Raw genomic sequence first — 24,226 nt, forward strand, 5'->3', positions numbered from 1 at the left:
CAGTGGGTGGTGGTTGCAACCTGTTATAAAGCATTCAGCCTGATGGTGGTTTCCAGATAAAGAATCTTAGTAGAGTTTTCAAGTCAGTCATGACGAGAATGATAATATAATTTATCATCACCCTGGGCCACTTTGGAGACTTAATGTGGGGGGGGGGGCGTGAAACATGTGCTATTAATTACTATGCAGTACAACAGGCATAAACTTTGAATATTCGTAATAAAAAGGTATGATCATCCTTGTCATAACATATTGTCAACAGATGGGTTTTCAAGTGTAAATTAGACAAAATGAAAAGGGTAAGCCGGGGCAGAAGGTTTGGTACCAGAAGACGTCTATGGGTTCATGGTGGGGAACAAGGATTACAAAGGTCAAATCAGGAAGGATGCTCTACACCGATATATGCTGGCTAAGAGCATGGGTTTAGAGCCAGATTGCCTAGGTTAAAATCCTTCCTCTGCTACCTACTAGCGTGTTAGTTTGAGCAAGTTGCTTAACCTGTTAGTGCCTTAGTATACTCAAATACAGAATGTGTTTAATAGTAGCCTTACCTCATAGAGTTTTTTTTTTTTTCCTCATAGAGTTTTTATGAGGATCATAACAACTCCTCATAGAGTTGTTATGAGGATTCATACATACGAATATATGTAATGATTTAAAATGAAGCTCACCTTATAGTGTGTGCTGTGTAAACATTATCCATTAGTATTAGTTAAATACTGTAGTGATCGATTTTGTATCTTGGGTAGGGATATGGGCTGAGCCAACTCCAGGAGCTCACTGGTTAGTTAGTGGGACTTTGACAAATCCACGTTGCTGACTGTATTACTGCTGAGAGGGACCTGTAGAGAATTTGCTGTGACCAACCTCTTCAGTGCTGCTCTGCACTGAGCCTCTGCCTTCTTTTATTTTTAAAAATATTTTAGAAGCTACTTCCTACTTCTTTTCAAAATACAGCTTTGGGAAAGAGGGTCTAAGAAAGCTTGAAAGGGGCTTGAGTTTAGTAGGATTCAGCATGGGCTTGGTAGTATGAAATTGTCAGCTACCCGGAAACCAGTTCCATGGAGTGATACGTTAATTGATATTCTGAGGTTTAATTTCTGACTATTAAACTCTGAGAAATACTAAGTATATTTCTCCTCTGTTTCAATAGCATGTTACTGAAACAGAGATTCTTTAGGAGGGCTATGTACAAGTTAACTTTTCTTTCCAGGTAGGAAAACTCTTAGGTAATAGTCTGGAAAACTCAAATGCCATATTTTCTTTCTCAGTTTAAGTACTTTCTTCTCTTAGGTAATTATTTGGCTGATTTTAACTTATCTTTTGAAGGTATAGAAAATTGAATATTTACTTATATCTAGAAGCTGTAAATTTAATCAAATTTTCTTCAGAATATTAAGGGCAAAAAACCCCAAAAACCCAAACATACAAAAAAAGAATATTAAGGGTGTTAGACAAAGGAAGAACTACATTGAAAATGTATCTTTAGTTTATACTCAAAGAAAATTCACTTTTTATTATTTTTATCAATTTCTTTAAGGTAACAATTGGAAGTTTGGGCTATTTATTACCTTTTTAGACATGATATGGTATAAACCCATTTGTAATCTTTAGCCATTAGATTGGATAGGGATTCAAAATTTAAAATGGGGTTTTTGTCATATTCCAGTTGGTGGTGTATCTGACTTTAGAGGACTTGGATATTGATCTAGAAAACAGACTTGAATTCTTTATTAGGGCTCTTTTTTATGATAGGAGGTAACTTTATTTAGTTGATAAGATTTTTGTATTTAGTTCTTTGCTTTTAGATGACTACTGGTATGCATTGCCTTATAATTTAAAAAAGGACCCTGGGGACTTCCCTGGCAGTCCAGTGGTTAAGACTTCGCCTTCTAATGCAGGGGGTGCGGGTTCAATCCCTGGTTGGGGAGTTAAGATCCCACATGCCTCACTGCCAAAACAAAACAAAACATAAAACAGAAGCAGTATTTTAACAAATTCAATAAAGACTTTAAAAATGGTCCACATCAAAAAAATATCTTTACAAAAAAAAAAGGCACTCAACTTTTACAGAGTATAAAAATTAGTAGGTGGTTGTTCCATTTAAGATGAGTATTTTTTCCTTAAAGAAATTATCATAGGACTCCTTTAAGCCTTGCTTCTACGTTCAACGTAAGATTTATTTTATATCGTAAAATAGTAGTTTAAAGGGGTATTGCCACTTGCACCTTAGAGCATAGGGTCTTTGTCCTTTGTAAGGGCCCTAGTGTGATTTTATTGGTTGTGAAAATTTTCAGTTGAGTAGCCATCCTTGGTCATGAGGAGATGGAAGAATTGAACTTTCTTCCTTGTGTGGTTTGATAAGAGTTTCTCTCAAGTATGCTGAAATCTGGGAAGGGGGAGCCCAATGAGGCAGCTTTGGTGTCATCTGAGCGGGAAGGGACAAATATCCCAACTCTCTTTCCCCAGGACTTGTGGCCAGGGAGCTGAGCCAGGGCGTGTCCAATGCCCCTGATAGGCCCAGGAATTAGAGGAGCAATGAGTTCCCAGAAATAAAATCCCTTTGAGGAAAGAATATTTATGCTGACAGCTTGGAATCATCCTAAGAGTTCACTGGGAGGCCTGATTTCAATTGCTGCTTATACATAAAATTTACAATTTACCTTTGCAAATATTTAGACTACAGTAATTAAAATTTTAAATAAATTCTAAATGACCAGAGTTAGGTTGACCATGTTTAAAATAACAAACACAGTGCCCAAACATAGGTAATGTACTAAAAATTTTATTTCATTTATATAAATTAATAAAGACAAATTATACAATCAAGAGTGTTGGAAACTATGAAAAGGAAAACTCTATTACAGCCAGTTATATGAGGTGCTGTGAGCAGAAGTCAAGTGGCAAAGATTCTCTCCTCGACCAGACTTTAGTCAGGCTCCTCTGAACCCTCTTCCCAACTAGACTGTGCCTTTTGGGCTTCTGTTTTCATCTTTGCATCACCCAGTTTCTAGCAAGAATTCTGCTAAGTCACTTTAGTGTGACTCCCCTACACTCAATAACTGATACCTGATCAATTTCCTCATCTCCGACCCTTGTTACATGATCGCTCTTGCCTGCTTTCAGCAAGAATCCTGTCTAGCTAAATTTTGGTTTAGCTAGAATCCCTCCTCACCCCAGATGTTTCCTCTTAGGAAATTTCTATCCACTGACCCTTGCCCTTCTCCTTGCCTATAAATCCCTACTCGTCCATGCTATATTTGGAATTGAGCCCAGTTCTGTACTGAAATCTTTTCCCCCTTACTGTAATAGTTCCTGAATAAAATCTGTTTTTACACCTTTCACTACTGTCCAAGTCTTTCTTTGCTGTAGCTAAGGTTGGGGATAACTCAGTACATAGTTGTCAAACATCATTCATTATGTCCTTAATCCCTGGAATTAAGTATTATTAGTAAACCGATCCAAATCTTGCCCCTGTCACATTGCACTTACAGGGCTGTATTTGCTTTTGGTGATGATCATGGACCATGCATTAAGTATAAGGGAAGGAAGGGACATGAAAATGAGAAAGAAGATAATCTAGTTTCTTGAGTAAACACCATTTGGAAATTGGTAAATAAGTCAATTGTTATTGCTTAAGTCAGCGGATGTCAACGCATAGCAGTTAGGCTGTGTTCTCTGTCCACCTGATTCTATCCCCTGGGTTTGACTCAGACCAAGGGCCTGGCTCCCCCCAGAGCTGCCTAGGCCTTAGCGGAGAACAGAAAAGCCAAGGGAAGTCAGTAAGAGTCAAAAACTGTCCCAGCTCAGAGCTCTGGGTAAAGAGATGGTTAGGAGCCCTCCTGTTTTCATGGCTGCATATAAATCAGGGTCCACATTTTCTCAGCACAAAATAGTGATTGGGAAGCCAGGAGAGCTCAAAATCTGACAGAATATTCCTGCCAAACCATCTTTTCTGGGGCTGTCACTGTAAGCCCTTCCTGCCTGGAGGCACTCTGGTTGAGTCAGAGGAACAAAGGTTTGGGGGCAAAGAGACCGGTGCCCACCCGCCCCCCATACAAGCTATGCTGCCCATTAAATAACAGACTAGGATGCATGTGATGTGCACCTCTGTGCACATTTTTCCCATTTGCAGACAGGATGCTGGGTGAGAGGTACCCAGAATAGTGCCCATTATTACTCATTCAGCAGATGATGATTGAGCACCTACTGTGTGCCACACATAAAGCTAGGCTTTGAATTGTTTCAATAGCCAGGAATTAAAAACTATAACGTAGGACATGGGTACAGACAGTAACTGTGGTGCCTTAAATCAGATGGTGTGATCAGTCTGATCAACCTTTCAACTGAAACCTAACAAGTAGGCTTTCGCTCTTCACCTCTTGTCTTCAGCCCGTTAGGGGAAAAGTGACCTTGACCAGGTGTGTCATGAAGTGAAGATGTCAGGTCAGATTAGGTGTGACCTTACCGGCTTATGAAAAGGAATTTGCATTCATATATAAAGTGGAGGAAGAATGGATTGGCATATGGTTAACATCAAACCTGTAATGGGGGACTTCCCTGGCAGTCCAGTGGTTGGGACTTCACCTTCCAGTGCAGGGGGTGTGGGTTTGACCCCTGGTCAGGGAGCTAAGATCCCACATGCCTCACCACCAAAAAGCCAAAACATAAAACAGAAGCAATATTGTAACAAATTCAATAAAGACTTTAAAACAAAACAAAAGCAGAAAAAAAACCTGTAATGGTAGTGGTTGCTGTTATTATCATTCCTATTGTTGTTGTTATTCTTCCAATCTGACTTTTATGGGGTATCACTCATGTCTTAAAGAAATAAAAGGGGAAAACTGTACACTGCAGGTTAAACAAAAACACCTGAATGAAATTTCAACAAAGAGCAATAACCCAATTAATGTATTTGGCAGCAATTTAGTTTGTCAGCTGTTTTCTTCAATTAAAACATAAACTGACATGTAACAAAATAGTGCCTCCACAGAGATCATTTAAATTTTATTACACAGCTACCAGCCCTTCATCTACTTCTTTAAGACAAAGTAACATTTAAAAATGTTACTTATATCTACTTAGGGAAATCCCAATAACCAATAAATGGTTATTGAAGTTGAAGTGCAATTATGTTAATCTCTCTTTAGAAAATACATGTAACTGAACGTTTCTAGGCCTAAAGCAAAAAATTACATAAATATCCATTCATAATATTCATAATGTGACAGATACCAAAATCAGGTCCAAAGATTAAGTTGCAAACATATAAAACATGCTGTGGATGGTTGGGACACAAGAGGAAGTGGGTATATACACATATACAAATAGAGCCTGAAGAGGTTGCCAAGCTGTAATTTTCCATGTCCAGATTTTATTGGCTACAGGTGCATCTGTGTGGCTCTCGATCTTCAGTATAGAGGTAGAAGCAACATTTGTGATTCAGAGATTTAAGGGTAGTTCCATTCCTTTGCTCCACTAATTTGAAGTGGAATATGATAGAAATATTTTGATTTCAAGCTCTGACGATTTCTTTGTAGAAATGGTTTGTTTGATGTGACGGTGTGTGTGTATGTGAGTGGCAAAGTAGGGAAAGGGAGGGGCAGGGTAGTGTACAAGGGAGAGGATCACAACATAAATACAGGTAGCAAGTCTTGTTAGATCCACATGTCCATACATGTCAAACATGTGCATATTCCTTAAGTAACGAGATCTTCCTAGCAACTTTCTGCAGGATTGTAGAACTGATTAACAAATTTGCATAATGAAAAAAAATTCCAGCAAGCAGTTTTGCTTTGTAAAAGCATGTGAGCTGCCCTTACTGATTTCTACATTTCAAACAGTTAATATGAAAAAACAAATAGCAGAACATGGAGGACTACCTAGATAAGACAGGAGGGAAATATATCCAAGGATCTCTAGAGATCCTTGGATATATATATTTCTCATCCCCAGGATGAGAAAATTTCCCGAAGACCTCACCTCAGAAAGGGTATTGTTATTTTTCTTTCTAAGATCTATTTCAGGCAGATACATTACAAAATTCTGGCTTTTATATATTGCTTTATTCTCAAGGACCTGACTTTGAGATCAGGGTCATTTAATGGAAGTACAAAACTTGGCATCATGCTGCTGTGAGAATGTGAAAAAAAATATTTACAGTAGCAATCTATCAGAAAACTTTATTCACACTGGACCCTTAGGTAGTGGGCAGAGACCTTGGGATTTAATTGTGACTCTCTTGTTAATTACTAGTGTCTCCTTGGTTTTGTTCCTTTGTTCTTCAACAACCCTCTTCAAGGGTTGATAATGAGAAGTTACTAACAAAATGCATACTACACCAAAACATGCTTCTGAGATGCAGAGCTTCAAAATCTGACAGAATATTTCAACCAAGGTCCCTAACTAGAAAACTGCAGTGATGAAGCTGCTGACAGTGACCTTTCTAAACCCCAAATCTGCTTATATTACTTCCCTATTTAAAATCCATAGAGAGCTTCCCATTACTCGTTGAATGGCATCCACACTCCTTAACGTAGTCTACAAGGCCTCGCGTGGCCCCTGCTTATTTTCCCAACTCATCTCTTGTCGTCAAGCCTGAAGCTCTTCCTCCCAGATACACCAGCTGTCTTCCTTCCTTTTCTAGTACACCTTGGCCTCACCCATTAAGCCACTGCACAGGAACCTCTTTTCCTGTTTCCATGCCTAGATCACTCCTACCTTTGTCAAGGTTACAGGTGACCTGTCCCTTCCTATAAGATGCTCTCCTTGATCCCTCAGGTGAAATACACACCTTTCCTATTTGCTTCAAGCTCGGTATTTCCAATGTCCCTGTACCTTTCACACTGCATTTCACCTGCCTCTTTATTACCCTGTGACCTGTTAACTCCACAGGGGTGGGGATTCTGTCTCTTTCCATTGATTCTGGTATCACTGTGTCTAGCCCAGTGCCTTGCACAAATTAGTGCCCTCTGAAGATTGTTTGAGTGAGCAAATACATAAATGAAGGACTCTATCCTTTTGCAGTTCTACTGTTTATAGTACATACACTTAAAAATGAGAGGTAATTCAATACTTATTTTCTTTATTTCCTTTCTCTCATATTTTTAACTTCTCCCTCCTTATCAGCAACTTGCAGTTTGTCACCCAGAGACATAAGTAAATCTTCCTAATTTTAATTGTAAAAATTCTCCTCTTGAGTGTGAATTCCCATCAGCCAATAGAAGTGTTCTCTGGGGGCTTCGCTCAATTTCTTGAAATAATATCATTTGCTAGCTCCATTTTGTCAGCAGTCTGACTTTTTCCAGCATGATCTAACAAGCCGTTGATAGAACTTTCTCAATATTTAACAAGCAAGGGTCTCTTTGATCAATCTAAAGGCCTGTTCTCAAGCCTGATCCAACTTCATACCAAGGACATTCTCCTCTGCTTATTCCAGATAGACCAGATGCTGAATTTACTTGAAGGGCCAAATGATGGTAGTACAAAGTCCCACTGGCCTGGTTGTCAGAAAATCAACTTCAAAATGTTCCCAGTTATTTATCCCCAAAGAATTGTTTGTCTAGGGGATGAATTCAGAAAGCTAGAATTGATTGCTTTGCCTCTCACCAGGTCTTTCCCTCTTGTTCTGTTTCTCATTTGTCAAAGCGAAGCCTTGATGAAGGCTTTCTACTCTCCCCGTCGGCCCTGAGAAAACTAATGTTCATTCCAAGTGCCAGTTCCAGATGCTACCAAACATCTGGTCCTCAGAGAGCAGAAGTACTGGTCAGTTTCAGCAGGAGTAAACAGAACAGGGAAAAATGGTCTCCTCTGTGATGTTACCCATGTGTCACCTGGCTCTGTGCCCAGAGCCTCACAGAGTCTCTCTGGGAAACTTCTCTCTGCTTCTGGCCATGACTCAGTATGTCACCTTGTACAGTCTTCCCCAGAACATGCTTATTGCCATCCTTCCCAGAAATCCTGCTCTTGTATCCATACAAAGCCAAACATATTCCCTATATAAAAATAACCACAATGCATTGAACCCCTACCCACTCTCTCTTCTGATCTCCCAGCCAACTGAATTTCCTTGTTTTTCCAAGGGATGTAATGCAACGTTGTTAACCACATGCTATGTGAAGTGGAGGTGTGGTTTGTAGCAACAATATCTAGTCCTCTTTCAATCACACAGGGCGTTGAAACATACCTGTTGCACAGTAACAGTAGTGCAGAAGTTTTGTGCAGTCCAGCTATATCAGGCATAAAAAAATTCAAGTATATTGTATATATATTTTATGTAACAGTTGATCCTCATTGTTCACGGATTCTGTATTTGAGAATTTGCTTACTCACTTGAATTTCTTTACAACCCTGAAATCAATATACTCAAGGTGTTTTCATGGTCATTGTCAGACATGCACAGAGTGAGAAAAACTTTGAGTCGCCCAAGTTGCTCAGTTTCCAGCAGAGGCCAAATAAGGTGATGTCTCCTTATATCAGCTCTTACACTGTAAGCAAGTGGGGCTTTTTGTGGTCTAATTTAATGGCATGTTTTTCACATTTTTGTTGGTGATTTCACTGTTGAAGAGAGTCCACAGGCATAGTGATAAAGTACTGTCTAGTGTCCCTAAGCATAGGGAGGCTATGGTGTACCATATGGAGAAAATACATGTGTTAGATAAGCTTCATTCAGGCCTGAGTTATCATGCTGTTGGCCATGAAGTCAATGTCAGTGAACCAATATGTATTAAATAAGTGTCATTAAATGGAAACATACATAGAATAAGGTTGTGTAATGACTGGTTGATGAAAAGGTTGTGATCGGAGGCTTGCATAAACCCAACCCTGTGTTTCCCCTGGGAGCAGTGGCTTAGTGCTTAGTAATTCAGTGTTCAACGTGACTTTATAGGACATAACTACATGAATATTGAGAATTGATTATTTACATATCAAAAAAATGTTAATTTTTGAAATATGTACTGAGGCTGCTATTTTTCCTTGGTCTATATGCTCAAGAGTTGGTGGTTGGCAGAACTAGAACAAAAAATTTCACAATTTGTTTGGAAACACAAAAGACCCTGAATATCCAAAGCAATCTTGAGAAAGAAAAATGGAGCTGGAGGAATCAGGCTCCCTGACTTCAGACTATACTACAAAGCTACAGTCATCAAGACAGTATGGTACTGGCACAGAAACAGAAATATAGATCAATGGAACAGGATAGAAAGCCCAGAGATAAACCCACACACATATGGTCACCTTATCTTTGATAAGGGAGGCAAGAATATACAGTGGAGAAAAGACAGCCTCTTCAATAAGTGGTGCTGGGAAAACTGGACAGCTACATGTAAAAGAGTGAAATTAGAACACTCCCTAACACCATACACAAAAATAAACTCAGTGGATTAAAGATCTAAATGTAAGGCCAGACACTATAAAACTCTTAAGAGGAAAACATAGGCAGAACACTCTATGACATCAATCACAGCAAGATCCTTTTTGACCCACCTCCTAGAGAAATGGAAATAAAAGCAAAAATAAACAAATGGGACCTAATGAAACTTAAAAGCTTTTGCACGGCAAAGGAAACCATAACCAAGACCAAAAGACAACCCTCAGAATGGGAGAAAATATTTGCAAATGAAGCAACTGACAAAGGATTATCCTCCAAAATTTACAAGCAGCTCATGCAGCTCAATATCAAAAAAACAACCCAATCCAAAAATGGGCAGAAGACCTAAATAGACATTTCTCCAAAGAAGATGTACAGATTGCCAACAGACACATGAAAGGATGTTCAACATCATTAATCATTAGAGAAATGCAAATCAAAACTACAATGAGATATCATCTCACACTGTTCAGAATGGCCATCATCAAAACATCTACAAACAATAAATGCTGGAGAGGGTGTGGAGAAAAGGGAACCGTCTTGCGCTGTTGGTGGGAATGTAAATTGATACAGCCGCTATGGAGAATAGTATGGAGGTTCCTTAAAAAACTAAAAATAGAACTACCATATGACCCAGCAATCCCACTAGTGGGCGTATACCCTGAGAAAACCATAATTCAAAAAGAGTCATGTACCACAATGTTCATTGCAGCTCTATTTACAATAGCCGGGACATGGAAGTAACCGAAGTGTCCATCAACAGATGAATGGATAAAGAAGATGTGGCACAGATATACAATGGAATATTGCTCAGCCATAAAAAGGAACGAAGCTGAGTTATTTGTAGTGAGGTGGATGGACCTAGAGAGTGTCATACAGAGTGAAGTAAGTCAGAAAGAGAAAAGCAAATACCGTATGCTAACACATATATATGGAATCCAAAAAAAAAATTGGTCATGAACAACCTAGGGGCAAGACGGGAATAGAGATACAGACGTACTAGAGAATGTACTTGAGGATACGGGGAGGGGGAAGGGTAAGCTGGGACAAAGTGAGACAGTGGCATGGACATATATACACTACCAAACGTAAAATAGATAGCTAGTGGGAAGCAGCCGCATAGCACAGGGAGATCAGCTAGGTGCTTTGTGACAACTTGGAGGGATGGGATAGAGAGGGTGGAAGGGAGGGAGATGCAAGAGGGAAGAGGTTGTGGGGACATATGTATATGTATAACTGATTCACTTTGTTATAAAGCAGAAACTAACACACCGTTGTAGGGCAATTATACTCCAATAAATATGTTATAAAAAAAAAGAGTTGGTGGTTGGCAGTGATGCCCGTGTCAGCCTGTCAGCCTTTAGTGACATACTGAAGCCCATGTGTGTCTGATTAAATGGACTTGTATATCACATTATATCACTTTAGTGAAATGAACGCTCACAGACCACGGGCAAATAGCTTAACAAATATTCCCACACAGAAGTGAAAGATGGTATGATATTTCTAATACAAGAAAGAAAAGTGAACAAAAACAATAAAAAAAGGCAGAACTTAACAATTCAGCTGTAGTATGAGCTTTTGGTCAACTCCTTATTAGGTGAATGAAAATTTTGTAAGATTTGACACACTTGCTCTTCTCTAATTAAAATTAGTGAGAAATATTTTATACAAATATAAAATATATATGTGTGTGTATATTTATATACATTTATTTAAAATTACTACCATATATTCGATGGCTCACCCTAAATTGGTATTTTGCCTTTGGTATTTGCAAATGATAGTTGTGTATGTTAATCACCTACAAATTATAAATGATTCATAATTTAAAAGTTTTTACTGATGGGGTAAGGGACCATTGGAGTAATATAGTTGCAATATTGTTAGACTATAATATCCTAATATCCAATATATACCATTATAAATATACTAGTATTGACTCTACAATATATTGGAGTATTATAGTTGGAGAGAAGAGGCCACAAAAATCATGGCTTCTTATAAATGGACACATGATCTACAATTTTACTTGTAAGTGTATGTTTGAACATAAACTCTTATAACTGTTCAAGGTCATTAATAAAATTCTGGGGAATTTAGTCCTGGTATTGGTGACAGCCCTTGAAAACTTTATCTTTTTTCTGTTGTACTCATTCCTGATGTGGAATTCAGCACTTAGTTCCAAATGCCAAATTACACTTAACCCATAATTTCTCAGCTCTGTGTGTTTTTCTATAGAGAAAAAGAGAAGGAAAAGGAAAACCCTTTAAAATTCTTCGGATGAGGGTTTGATACTTTTCAAAATACTGGTCGAAACCGATTAATTGGAAGGTAAAACACATAAAATGGTAGGTTATTACAAACTCTGCAGGAAAATGTGAGGGCTTCAAGAGAGTCAACCAACTAACTGCTTGATGTGTTTGAGAGTGTTGGGAAATATTTTTATATTCTAACAACTTCAGGAAGCTCGTGGAGAATGTGTACTGTGCATTCATTCCCTTGTGTGTTTCTTCACATTCTACCATGTGAGCTGCTTCCCTCATGTGTAGGTTCAGCTGTCTACCCTTGTGTAAATAGGGCCTCTACAAATCATCTCCTGCAGGGCAATTTTAACATACTGAGAGATACCAATTTGTCTTATTCTTACTCCTGTGGAGAAAAAAGTTTATATCTCAATCCCAATCCAAACACACTCAAATTTATTTGCTCACTAAGTCGAAAGACCAGGTATTTCTGTTCTGAGATTCCTTGTACCCTGTGGGGATTAACAGCCTGTTTGGTTTTAGGAGCCATTGAAGAGAGAGCCCTCAGGGAGACATAGGTCCTTAAGGAGAGACTGGCTTTGCCCTGTAAGGGAGAAGGATGGAATTTGCAGCTTGGTGTTGAAGACCACATAGGATGGGGTTAATTTCTCCCAGATGAGAAGGACAGGATTCAGGTTAAAGGGGTTCTGATAACCAGTCCCTTTGGAAGCATTCTGAGAACGGCAGGGCCTAAAAAGGGAGTCAGGCTGGTTACCCCCTGTCAGCTGCCTTCCTAAGACATTTTGTGCTTTTCTGTGGTTCCACTGCCAGCTGGCTTCTAGTTCAGCTACTGGGAGGCAATGGCAGGCAAGAGGACCGGAGGAGGAGAAATCAAAGTATTGTCTCCTGCTTCCTTCCTCTTTGGGTGCTTCCTTCCTCTTTGGGTGCTTCCTTCCTCCTTTTGGGTGTCCGTGGCTATGTCTTTCTACCAGACTGGCTGTGTGGCCCCTCCTCCATGGTCCAGCTCTCACTGGGCTCCTATAAAACTGTTTCCTCCTCTTGCACCTTTGGACCTAGTGGTGCTATTGGCTTTCTTCTGCTAGCTTCTGGGAGCTTCAACCTCTTTTGTGGATTCCTTTAATTTGGGCCATACCTCTATAAATATTCCTTTCATTAAACTTTTTAATTGAGCCATTTACCCGCGATTCTGCCTTCTTCTGGAGCCCTGACTGTTATGGGTCCTATAGAGGTAGGGCACTAGCAGCTTGGGTATGAGGCATCTTGCCTTGGAAGTCTGGGATGTTGATGATTCTGTTAACAATTACTGTCTCTTGATTTGAGGTGTAAACTCTGGTTTAATGGGAGAATATGCCATGCAATGCACAGAGTATCAACTGCCAAACTAAGAAGTACTGACAATAGCCTGACTGATTACATGTGTCATGATCTTAGAGGAGATTTGGATTATGAGAATAAATGTCAATTATCATATTATACGACTGTAGACAATTGAGGTGAATTTGTAATAATCTAAGATATTCCTTGGAAGCTGTTTTTTTAAACAAAAGACTATAAAACATTCTCAAATTTACATATATATATGTTTATGAGGCAGAGTCAATGGTGCAGATGAAGTCTGAAATAAACATTCATTTATACATTTCAGATTCATGATGATTTAATATAAGTATGCATTATCATAATTATTTTGAATATTTAAAATATATAGGGTAAAATGGTATCAAATTAAGAATATCTTTTTAATAAATCATAGAGTGATGAAATAGAGAAATCTGGAATGTATTTAATAAAAGGATATAGATAAAGTTTCTTTTCTAGCATTTAGTGACCTTGATGTTACTATTTTATAAAGTCTAGGTCAATTATTGTGATGACTTTATGGAATAGTTTCCTTTCTTTGAATTTGATACAAATATATATGGTGCTTTATTTCTTGTGTAGGTAATCTCTATGAATTTCAGATGATGGAATGAGATTTCAGTGTATGTTTTGTCATAAGACTCCCAGTTCACTTAAAAGATCTATTTTCTGATTCTGGGTATAGTTTCTCTAGCACTGATACAAAATAAAGTCAGTGCATCACAATATAATGTGTATTAAATGGTTTGTTTATTCATCAAAAGTCTGCACATGGGGATTGCTGTTAAAAATCCACATTAGCGCTTTGGACTGAATATTGCATTATTAGTTTTAAAACTCCATTTTAAATAGAGAAAATATTGCTAAAATTTGTCACTATCCCTCTTCATCAACGTTTTAAAAGCCTCACATCTTATCAGTCATATTTTTCATGTTGTGTCTTTATAAATGGCTTTCTTAGGTCAACATGTGACTGTTTCTTATCATATGGACACCATTTGCATGTATTAGTGCTGCCATCCCCTCATACTCAGCATGTCCAGAACTGAGTCCATCCTCTTCCTCACTAAATCGCTTTCCCTTCTTTTATGATCATACTGTTCTTCTGTATTTTTTGTCATTACTTCAGTTTCCAGGGCTAAAAATCTTGAAGCTCTCTTTGACATCTTTTCCTCCTTCATTGTGCCTATTTGATCAAAGTCAAGACCTACCATTTAAAAAAAAAAAAAAAACATTTGAAATATCTCCTGGGTTCTCCTTTCCTTTCTTTGTCCACAGCTGTCAACAGAATTCAGGTCTTCAGCTGCTTCATGTGTGTACTCCTAAAGGATGACACATCTCTCTAGCAACCCTGCCCCAATAAACACACACACTCCAATCCATTATGAATTTTACTCCTAGACCCACCTTAAAACACCAAATTTATAATATTACTCTTATGCTATTACTATTGCCAACCACATCTTAATTTTAAGAGCCTTATAACATGACCCTAATTTATTTATTCATCACCATTTAAAGCTATTTCCTAACATGTGTTTATATTTCCAGTCCAGGCTACCCTTCAATTCAGTTTCAGTGACTTTCTCATAAGCAGTTAATATTTCAGCCACACATATCTGTGTTCCTGCCATTTCCTGAATGGTCCATGCATTCTTACCCATTCATTTATTTGCATATGCTACTCATTCTGCCTAGAATGCTCTTCCCTGCCTCCAGCTGTCAAGTTTGTAGCCATTAAGAAGTCTTCCACGAACATCTATTCACTCTCCAGAATTTGGTTTTCATTTTTCTGTGCTCTTCTATATACAGTGAGTGTATTCACATAAAGAGTGTATCTCTCAGCTCCAGGACTTGCAGACCCTGCAGTCAGAAACACTTGACCCAGGTCCACCCAGCAATGGTCAGGCATGGGCCCCAGGACCTGGCTTCATGCACTGGTGGGCAAGTACCAGCCCCAGCATTGCCTGGGACCTGACTCCGCCCACCAGTGGGCAGACACCAGCCCCTGGACCACCACAGTCCCACATCCTGCCTTGTCAGGACCCAGCAAATATACCAGAGGATAGTACCAACCCTGAGACCCCCCCAGGGCCCCAACTCTGCCCACCAGCAGGCCAACAGCAGCTATGGAACACCTTGGGTCCCTCAGTTAGCAGCTGCAGGATCCAGCTCCACCAAGTAGTGGGCCAACACCAACTGCAGGACACCCAGGACCCAGCAGCCAGAGACCCTGGGACCTGGCTCCACCTACCAGTAAGTCAGCACAAGCCCCCGGACTCCCTGATCCCTTGGCCCCATCCACCAGCAGGCCAGTACAACTCTGAGAGAGCATAGACTCCTCAGCCAGCCACTGCAGGATCCAGCCTCACTCACCAGAGGGCCAGAACTAGCTTTGGAACACACCATGGAACTGGCAGCCAGATGTTTCAGGAACTTGCCCTATCCACCAGCAAGCCGATACTAGATCAGGGAACTCCAGCCCCACAACTGCTGATCCCAGAACCTGGCTCTGCCCACCAGTGAGCCACCACTAGTCCTGGGACCCGCCCCCTCCACCGCCCCAGCCAGACAACTTGTAACCTAGCCCTGCCATTCAGCAGCTGGTAGTCTCAGCAGAAGGCAGGGCCTGGCAACCAACCAGACCAGGGCCAGCCATGCCTACCAGAACAAGACAAGGATTCCCACTCTTGCCACTTTTATTCAACATATTTTGAATAAATTGAATGTCCTAGCCACAGCAGTCAGAAAACAAACAAAAACAGAAATAAGAGGAATCCAAATTGGAAAAAAAGAAGTGACTGTTTGCAGATGACATTATATTATACATAGAAAATCCTAAAGATGCCACAAAAAAACTACTAGAGCTTATCAATGACTTCAGCAGATTTGCAGGATACAAAATTAATATACAGAAATCTGTTGCATTTCTGTACACTAAGAATGAGCTATCAGAAAGAGAAATTAAGAAAAAAATTCCATTTACCATCACATCAAAAAGAATAAAATACCTGAGAATAAATCTAAGTAGGTAAAAGACTTGTACTCAATAAACTATAAGACACTGAAGAAAAGAAATTGAAGATGACCTGAACAAATGGGAAAACATGTTCACAGATTGGAAGAATTAATATTGTTAAACTGACCATACTACCCAAGGCAATCTATAGATTCAATGCAATCCATATCAAAATACCAATGGCATTTTTCACAGAACAAGAACAAATAACTCTAAAATTCTCACGAAAACACAAAGGACCCTGAATAACGAAAACAATCTTGAGAAAGCAGAACAGAGCTGGAAGTATCGTGTCCCCTGCCTTAGGAGTATACTACACGTTATAGTCATTAAAACAGTATGGTTCTGGCACAGAAACAGACACAATGATCAATGGAACAGAATAGAGAACTCAGAAATAAACCCATGCACTTAATGGTTAATGATAAAGGAGGCAAGAATATATGGTGGGGAACAGAAGTCTCTTTAAAAAGTGGTGCTGGGAAAACTGGACAGCTACATGTAAAAGAATGAAATTAGAACATTCTCTAACACCATTTACAAGAATAAACTCAAAATGGATTTAAGATCTAAATGTAAGACCAGAAACCATAAAACTCCTAGAAGAAAACATAGGCAAAATACTCTTTGACATAAACCATAGCAATATTTCTTTCTGCCCTGTCTCCTAGGGCAATGGAAATGAATAGAAATAAAAGCAAAAATAAACAAATGGAACCTAATTAAACTTAAAAACTTCTGCACAGCAAAGGAAATCATTGACAAAACAAAAAGACAACCTACTGAATGGGAGAAAATATTTGCAAATGATATGACTGATAAGAAGTTAATATCCAAAATATATGAACAACTCATACAACTCAATATCAATAAAAGGAACAACACAATAAAAAAATGGGCAGAAGATCCAAATAGATATTTTTCCAAAGAAGACATATAGATGGCCAACAGGTATATGAAAAGGTGCCCAACATCACTAACTATCCAAGAAATGCAAATGAAACCCACAATGAGATACCACCTCACTCCTGTCAGAATGGCTGTCATCAAAAAGAACACAAATAACAAATGTTGGTGAGGATGTAGATGAAAAGGAACACTTGTGCGCTGTGGGTGGGAACGTAAATTGGTGCAGCCACTGTGGAAAACAATATAGAGAGGTTCCTCAAAAAACTAAAAATAGAACTACCATACCATCTAGTAGTTCCACTCCTTTGTGTATATTGGAAGAAAACAAAAACACTAATTTGAAAATATACATGCACCCCAGTGTTCACTGTAGCATTATTTCCAATAGCCAAGATATGGCACCAACCTGTTTCTATCAGCAAACGGATGGAAAAAGAAGCTGTGGTGTATATATACAATGGAATACTACTCAGCCATAAAAAAAGAATTAAATTTTGCCATTTGCAACAACATGGATGGACCTAGAGGGTATTATGCTTAGTGAAATAAGTCAGAGAAAGACAAATACTGTGTGTTATCACTTATATGTGGAATCTAAAAAAGATAACAAACGAATATTACAACAGAAACAGACTCACAGAACAAGCTAGTGGTTACCAGTGGGGAGAGGGAAGAGGGGGAAATGAAAGATAATAGTTTGTACCTCTTAATCCCCTACTTCTATGTATAAAATAAATAAGCTACAAGGATATATTCTACATCACAGGGAATATAGCCAATATTTTATAATACCTTTAAATGGAGTATAATCTATAAAAATATTGAATCACTGTGTTGTACACCTGAAACTAATATTCTAAATCAACTATATTATAATCAAAAAAGATTTTTAAAAGTTATAAAAAAATGTATCTTATTCATTTACAAATTCCCAGAATCTAGCTTTTACCTTAAAATAAGTAGGTGCTTGATAAATGTTGGTTTATAAAAATATGTCTTATTAATTTCTCTTTGTCTTTGCTGAAGCCCAGTTAACTTTAAGCTCTGTTTCTAACAACTCCAAATCCTCAGCATTCACAGAATTAAACTATTATGACTTGACAATTTGTATTAGGGTTCTGTATAGCTATGTACTGAATGTTTGTGTCCTAATCCCCAATGTGGTGGTTATTTGGAGGTGGGGGTCTTTGGGAGATAATTAAGTTTAGATGAAGTCATGAGGGTGGAACTTCCATGATGGGATTAGTGCCCTATGAGATGATGAAGAGACCATAGTTCTCTTTCCACCATGTGAGTATACAACAAGAAAATGCTTATTTTCATACCAAGAAGAGGAAGCAAATTGGCTGGCAACTTGATCTTTGCCTTCTAAGCCTCTAGAAGTATGAGAAATAAATTTTTCTATATGCCTCCCAGTCTGTGGTATTTTTATTATAGCAGCCTGAATTAACACATAGATTTATTTTAAGGAACTGTCTCACATGATTCTGCAGGTTGGCAGGTCCAAATCTACAGTGTGGGCTGCTGGGCTTGAAAACCAAAGAAAGGTGATGGTATGTTTCCAGTCCGAAGGCCAGCAACCTGGAGACCCAAGAGAGCTGAGGTGCAGATGAAATCTGAAGGCTCACAGATAGGCAAATGAAGTCCAAAGGCAGTCTGCTGGGGAATTCTCTTGCTTGGGGAAGTTGGTCTTTTTTTTTTTTTTTTTTTTGCGGTATGCGTGCCTCTCACTGTTGTGGCCTCTCGTGTTGCGGAGCACAGGCTCTGGACGCGCGGGCTCAGCGGCCATGGCTCACGGGCCCAGCCGTTCCACGGCATGTGGAATCTTCCTAGACCGGGGCACGAACCCATGTCCCCTGCATCGGCAGGCAGACTTTCAACCACTGCGCCACCAGGGAAGCCCCGAAGTTGGTCTTTTTGTTCTAATCAAGGCTTCAGCTGATTTTATAAGGCCCACCTGCATTATGGAGGGCAATCTGCTTTCTCAGCCTTCACTGATTTAAATGTTAATCTCATCCAAAAAAAAAAAAACCACTTCTAAGTTGACACACACAATTAACCATCACAGCAGTTGATAAGGGATCCCAGTCCTCTGTAGCATGTAGCGATTTAAACATTGATAAGACAGCTTTGAAGTGCATACTGTGTAAGGTCAATGTAGTATTCTGAGCTTCTTGGTGAGCAAATGAATGTTGCATACAGTCTACTGCTGATGCCGTACAAATGCCTGAGAATTGGGGGATATTAAAGTTCTGGAGATATATTTATCTTAAAAAAATAAAGGATCTGTTGGATTCAACATGCTTTTATGTAAAAATTCATGGCTTATAGATTAGTACTTGTTTTCTGATTGTTTTCATCTTTTATAGTTACACTGTGAAATGAAGGCAGGAACCATTTATATACTTTAGGTTCCTTCATATCAGCCATTGATGAATATAGTAGATGTTTATAGTAATATGTAGCAAAATCCTTAAAACATGCTGATGTTATACTTGCATGCAGTTGCTTACGATCTAAATGTATGGACTAGAAAATAAGGGTAATAACCTCTCAGGAGAAATGGAGGAGGCTGAATTTTCTGTTCTGGCATTGAATGGGTAGAGAAATAGTAGGTGAGAAAAGATCCTCAACCCCACCTTGGACTTGGGGCTTCTCACAGCTACTCCCTGGTAAATAGGCAAACAAGAAAAAAACCCAAACACTTGGTTGTCAAGAGGGCAGGAAAGAGTTGGCTGTGTTGGCTGATGGTGGTGAGAGCAGGGCAACCAAAGGAGCACTTGTAGAGAAGAGCCCAGGAGTGTCTCGTGAGACACCTTAATCTTCCCAGATTCCCAGCACACCAGTTCTTTATGGGCTATATATACCCAGAGCCCGGCCCCCATCTAGGGGAGGAGTTTACTGTGGATCAGCCTGATTTCGGGCATAGAAGCAACAGCAGCAGCGATGTGGCAGGGGTCCAATTCTCGGTGGTGCTGTGAGCAGTGAGGGTCTGTCGTTACAGTGATGTGGGAGCATGTGAGAAGCAGGGAAAGAAGAAGGAGCAATCTTCCAAGGATCTTTATCGTTTGCTACCTTTTTGAGCCAGGAGGAGGAATTTAGAGCCAGTGATCCATTAGAGAGCTGTTACGCTGTTGATCTACACCCTGTCTCTATTCCTGTCCAGGGTGTCCTAGGGAACTACTTGCAGCGGTCTGTTAAGTTATTTATTAATTAAACTTAATTATTTATTAACTATATTGATGATATTAGGGTTAATTTATTAATTAAATTGATGATATTAGGGTTAATTTATTAATTAAATTGTTTATCTTTATGTATTAATTAAATTGTTGACAATGTTAGGGTTACCCAGATGGGCACGTATATTAGAACTCTTTGTTTCATGCTACAGAAACACAACTCAAACCAAAGTAGCCTCTGTGAAAAATGGGATTTACTGGATTATTTACCTGAAAATTTCAGGGTTTCTTCTCGTTTCAGACATGGCTGAATCCAGGGGCTTAAGAATGTCATGTTTTTCTCTCTCTCTCATTCTCTGGCTGTCTTGCTCTTTGGCTCTGGCTCTAACTCTCCATGTCTTGACACCACATTCCTCTGAGCATTGATTTCATTCTGAAGAAAGTTTTTCTAGTTTGCTGGAACAGATGGTTGTTGGCCACTCCAAGTCCTTGCAGCCCACAGTTAGAACAGAGGTAGGTAAGTAAAGGTTAGTTGAGGAGATTCCTTTATAGCTCTGGCTGCAGAGCCCCAGAGAGAACCCCGTTTAAAAAGCCTTGTGTCATATACCCAATTTTGGATTTACTTCTTTGGCTGGTCAGTACTGGATCACATGCTCACCTCAAAGAAGATATTCTGGGTGAACAGCAGCTTATGCACAATGGAACAGAGAATATGTGATTTGAGAACATACCATGTAGGTTAAATCAGAGTGATACTCTAATAATCACATTCTATACTTACAACACTAATTCCTTAGTAGAGTGAGTTGACTCTGGAGTAGCTTGTGAAATACATTTAAATTTCCCTTCCTTGTCTTTTAAAATTGGACAGTTTTATTTCTAAAGCATGGTTTAAATGTAAATTACATAAGATTTAGAGGGATGAGTTCTCTGAAAATACACAGGGTAAACTTCTGCCTTTTATGGTAGCAGTCCCTATAGCTGCTGTCTTTATACCGAGTAACACCAGGAGTTAACCCTGCAGACTGGAGTCTTAGGCCAGGGAGAAGGGTACAAGTGTCCATGTAGATCTTGAAGCTAGTGACTGGTATTTAATCAAGAATGTATATATAGTACTTAAAATGTGCCAGGCTCTATTCTCAGTGTTTGATGTATGTTAATTCATTGAATCCTTACGACAACCCTATGAGATAAGTACTGTTTCCACACCCCCTCCACCCCATTTTATAGATGGGGAAACTAAAGCACTGAGAAGTTAAGAAACTTGCTGAACATCACATTTAGTAAAAGACAGAAGTGAGACTTAAACCCAAGCACTTTATCTTCAGAATCCATGCTTTTAACCACTAGAGTCTTTGATGTGTGCAGATCAAAGAGAAAGGAAGGCGGAGTGTCCTGTACTATTCCTCACTGCCCCCTATCACCTAGCAAAGTTGTTTTCAAATTCTGGGACTCTGTGAAACTCTTGAGTTTCATTTTCAAATGCAGTTCACTTGTCTCAAAAATGGTTTAAAAATAGGGAGACTTAAAACTGATACAGCAAATGTTAACACTTTGGAAACCAAAGTATTAGCCAGTTTGGGCAGATTACCTTGACATTGCCCAGATATTGAAATGAAATTTCTGCCATTTCTGAGCATATAATTGAACTTCTTGAAAATGTGATAAGAATTATGAAACTTGTCACATTGCATTGGTGTTTAAAAAACAGTTGGTCTGTGTACACTTGAGTATGTTAGTAAATGTCCACAATACTCAATTAAATGCAAGGCAAGGCTCAGGCATTTTTGCATGTTTCATATCCATTGGTCATTTATAACCATTTCTTTTTCATAAAAATCAAGTAAGATTTCCCTGCACACACAAAACTTTGAAGTCAGTGGCTACCGCATCCCACTCTTTGGGGTACCATAAGAGAAACCAATAAAATTAGAGCATTAAAAATGGCTTGGGATTCCTCTTCAACACTTTGCTTTTCAAAATCTCTTTTGACCCCCACCCTATTATGTATGAGGTCTGGAGGGAGGGAGAGGAGATGAGGTAGCCTACATAGGAGGAGGGTGTCGCAGGACCCTGGGCTTCAGTATTTTTGCCTCCTGAACTTTCCTTGGGACTTACTAAGGCCTACTCTCCCTAGAAAGCTACATGGGTGGATAAAAAAATAAGACTTTTTCACCTGCATATTTTTCTCTTAATTTGTATTCAGTACTCTTCTCATACTAGAAAAGTATTTGGTCATGATTACACCTTAAACTTTTAGTTATGATTCTCTTGCCAAAAATATATACTTTATAACATAAGAAAAGTGTTAAAAAAAATTAAGAATAATCCTTAAAAAAATATGCATTACATTAATTCTATTAATCCTACATGTACATTCTAACTATATCAAAAAGCATGCAAAGGAACATAAGCTATACTTAAATTTTCTTTTGGGTAAGGAAGGAAGCCCAGGCCCTTTTTGTTTCAACTGTAGAAGACAGACATGCTGATTGCGTGGTCAGCAACACTTCCCTGCATGCCAGGACACCAGAATGTTACTGAACAAACACACACCAAGCCATGAAAAAAGAGACAGTGAATACCTAGGCTAGGTGGCAACCAGAATATCAAATTTGGGCATAATGGGTGAGGAGATCAACTGCATGGTGATGGATGGCAACTAGACTTGTACTGGTGATCACTTTGTAGTGCATCTGGATGTCGAATTATAATGCTGTACACCTGAAACTTACATAATTAAAAAAAGAAAACCTTTAAATAGCCTTAAAAAAGAATATCAGATCCTTAGTTAATGCCAATTACATTTCTTTATGCCAGCTAATATTCTAATACTTCATTAATATTTCACTACATTTGCTAGAGAATAAAATACAAAACAAATCTAAACTGCTTATCTCTAAATATTTGGAGCTATTTTATTCAAATATTCATAGCAGTAAGCAGCAAAATAAATAGATAAATAGTTCTCAGATGTACCAATTGAGAAAATTAGTTGGGGTCAGACCAACAGAATACTTCTTACTGTTAGTTTTTGACTACTTCTTCATAATGATCATAGAAACACAAGCCTAGAATTGTTTTTAATAACAGGCTATAGTGAACACTGATAATTCTTTTTATTATAGGTATCCAACTATTCTATGTTTATTTTCAAAATATATTGTAAGCCCTGTAGCTAAAACACCTTTTAGTTATTATCATAATAAAACTTATACTTTATAGTAATGATAACTTTTCTTTTGATAAGCTTTAAAAGTTTCTTTGGTTTTCAATCCTTTTTGCTGGTTTCTCTCTATTCCATTTGCCCCTTGATGTTCATCTTTTTCCCTCAAGTGTGCGTGTGTGGTGTGTGTGTGTGCACGCGCACATAGAAATCTAATTTTTAAAGGGGAGTAAATTTGACAATCCCAAAAGGGACATGTTAAAGATATTTTGGGGTTCAAGATCCTGGGGTAAAAAGTGTACAGCAAGCGTATTTTAAGATGATTCCACAGAAATATCTGGTATTAGAGAATGCTTCTGTGGAATTTTTTTTTAAAAGCCTGTTTTGTCATATTCCAATTGCAGATAAATTCTTCTTCTCTCTGGCATATGATGACAATTAAAGGGGACCTCAGATTGATTATTGGAATAGTAGAAATCAGAGAATGAGAACTTCTCCTATCTCCCAGTGTTCTAGAATTTACATTTTAAACCATTCTGGAAAATTCTATTTCTGGAATTTCTCCATTTTATATTATATGCATAGGTTACTTTTCTCATTTTAATTTATTCAGTATTTTATGTGTCTACTCCCTCATGCTTTAAATAATTAGTAACCACCATTTCTGTGCCAGGCAGTTCTAGGCCCTTTAGGTAGATGAATAAAATACAATCCCAGGCTCCAAGACAATGGAAGTCAGGTGGGAAAGCTCACAGTTTCACTGTGTTTATAGGGTCAGTTTAACTGCTGATTTGAAAGGACTTTAAAAAATCTTAGGAGGCAGCATTGAAAATGATCACTGGGGTGTACTAGTTATTTCTCATGAGAGAAATTTTGCAGTTAAAACAAATAAAATCAACCCCCAAAACCCTGATTTAGCTCTGTTTGGGTTAAAATCTGGGACATCTGTGTAGG

Source organism: Delphinus delphis, chromosome 9 (assembly GCF_949987515.2).
Source record: "Delphinus delphis chromosome 9, mDelDel1.2, whole genome shotgun sequence".
Taxonomy (NCBI): Eukaryota; Metazoa; Chordata; class Mammalia; order Artiodactyla; family Delphinidae; genus Delphinus; species Delphinus delphis.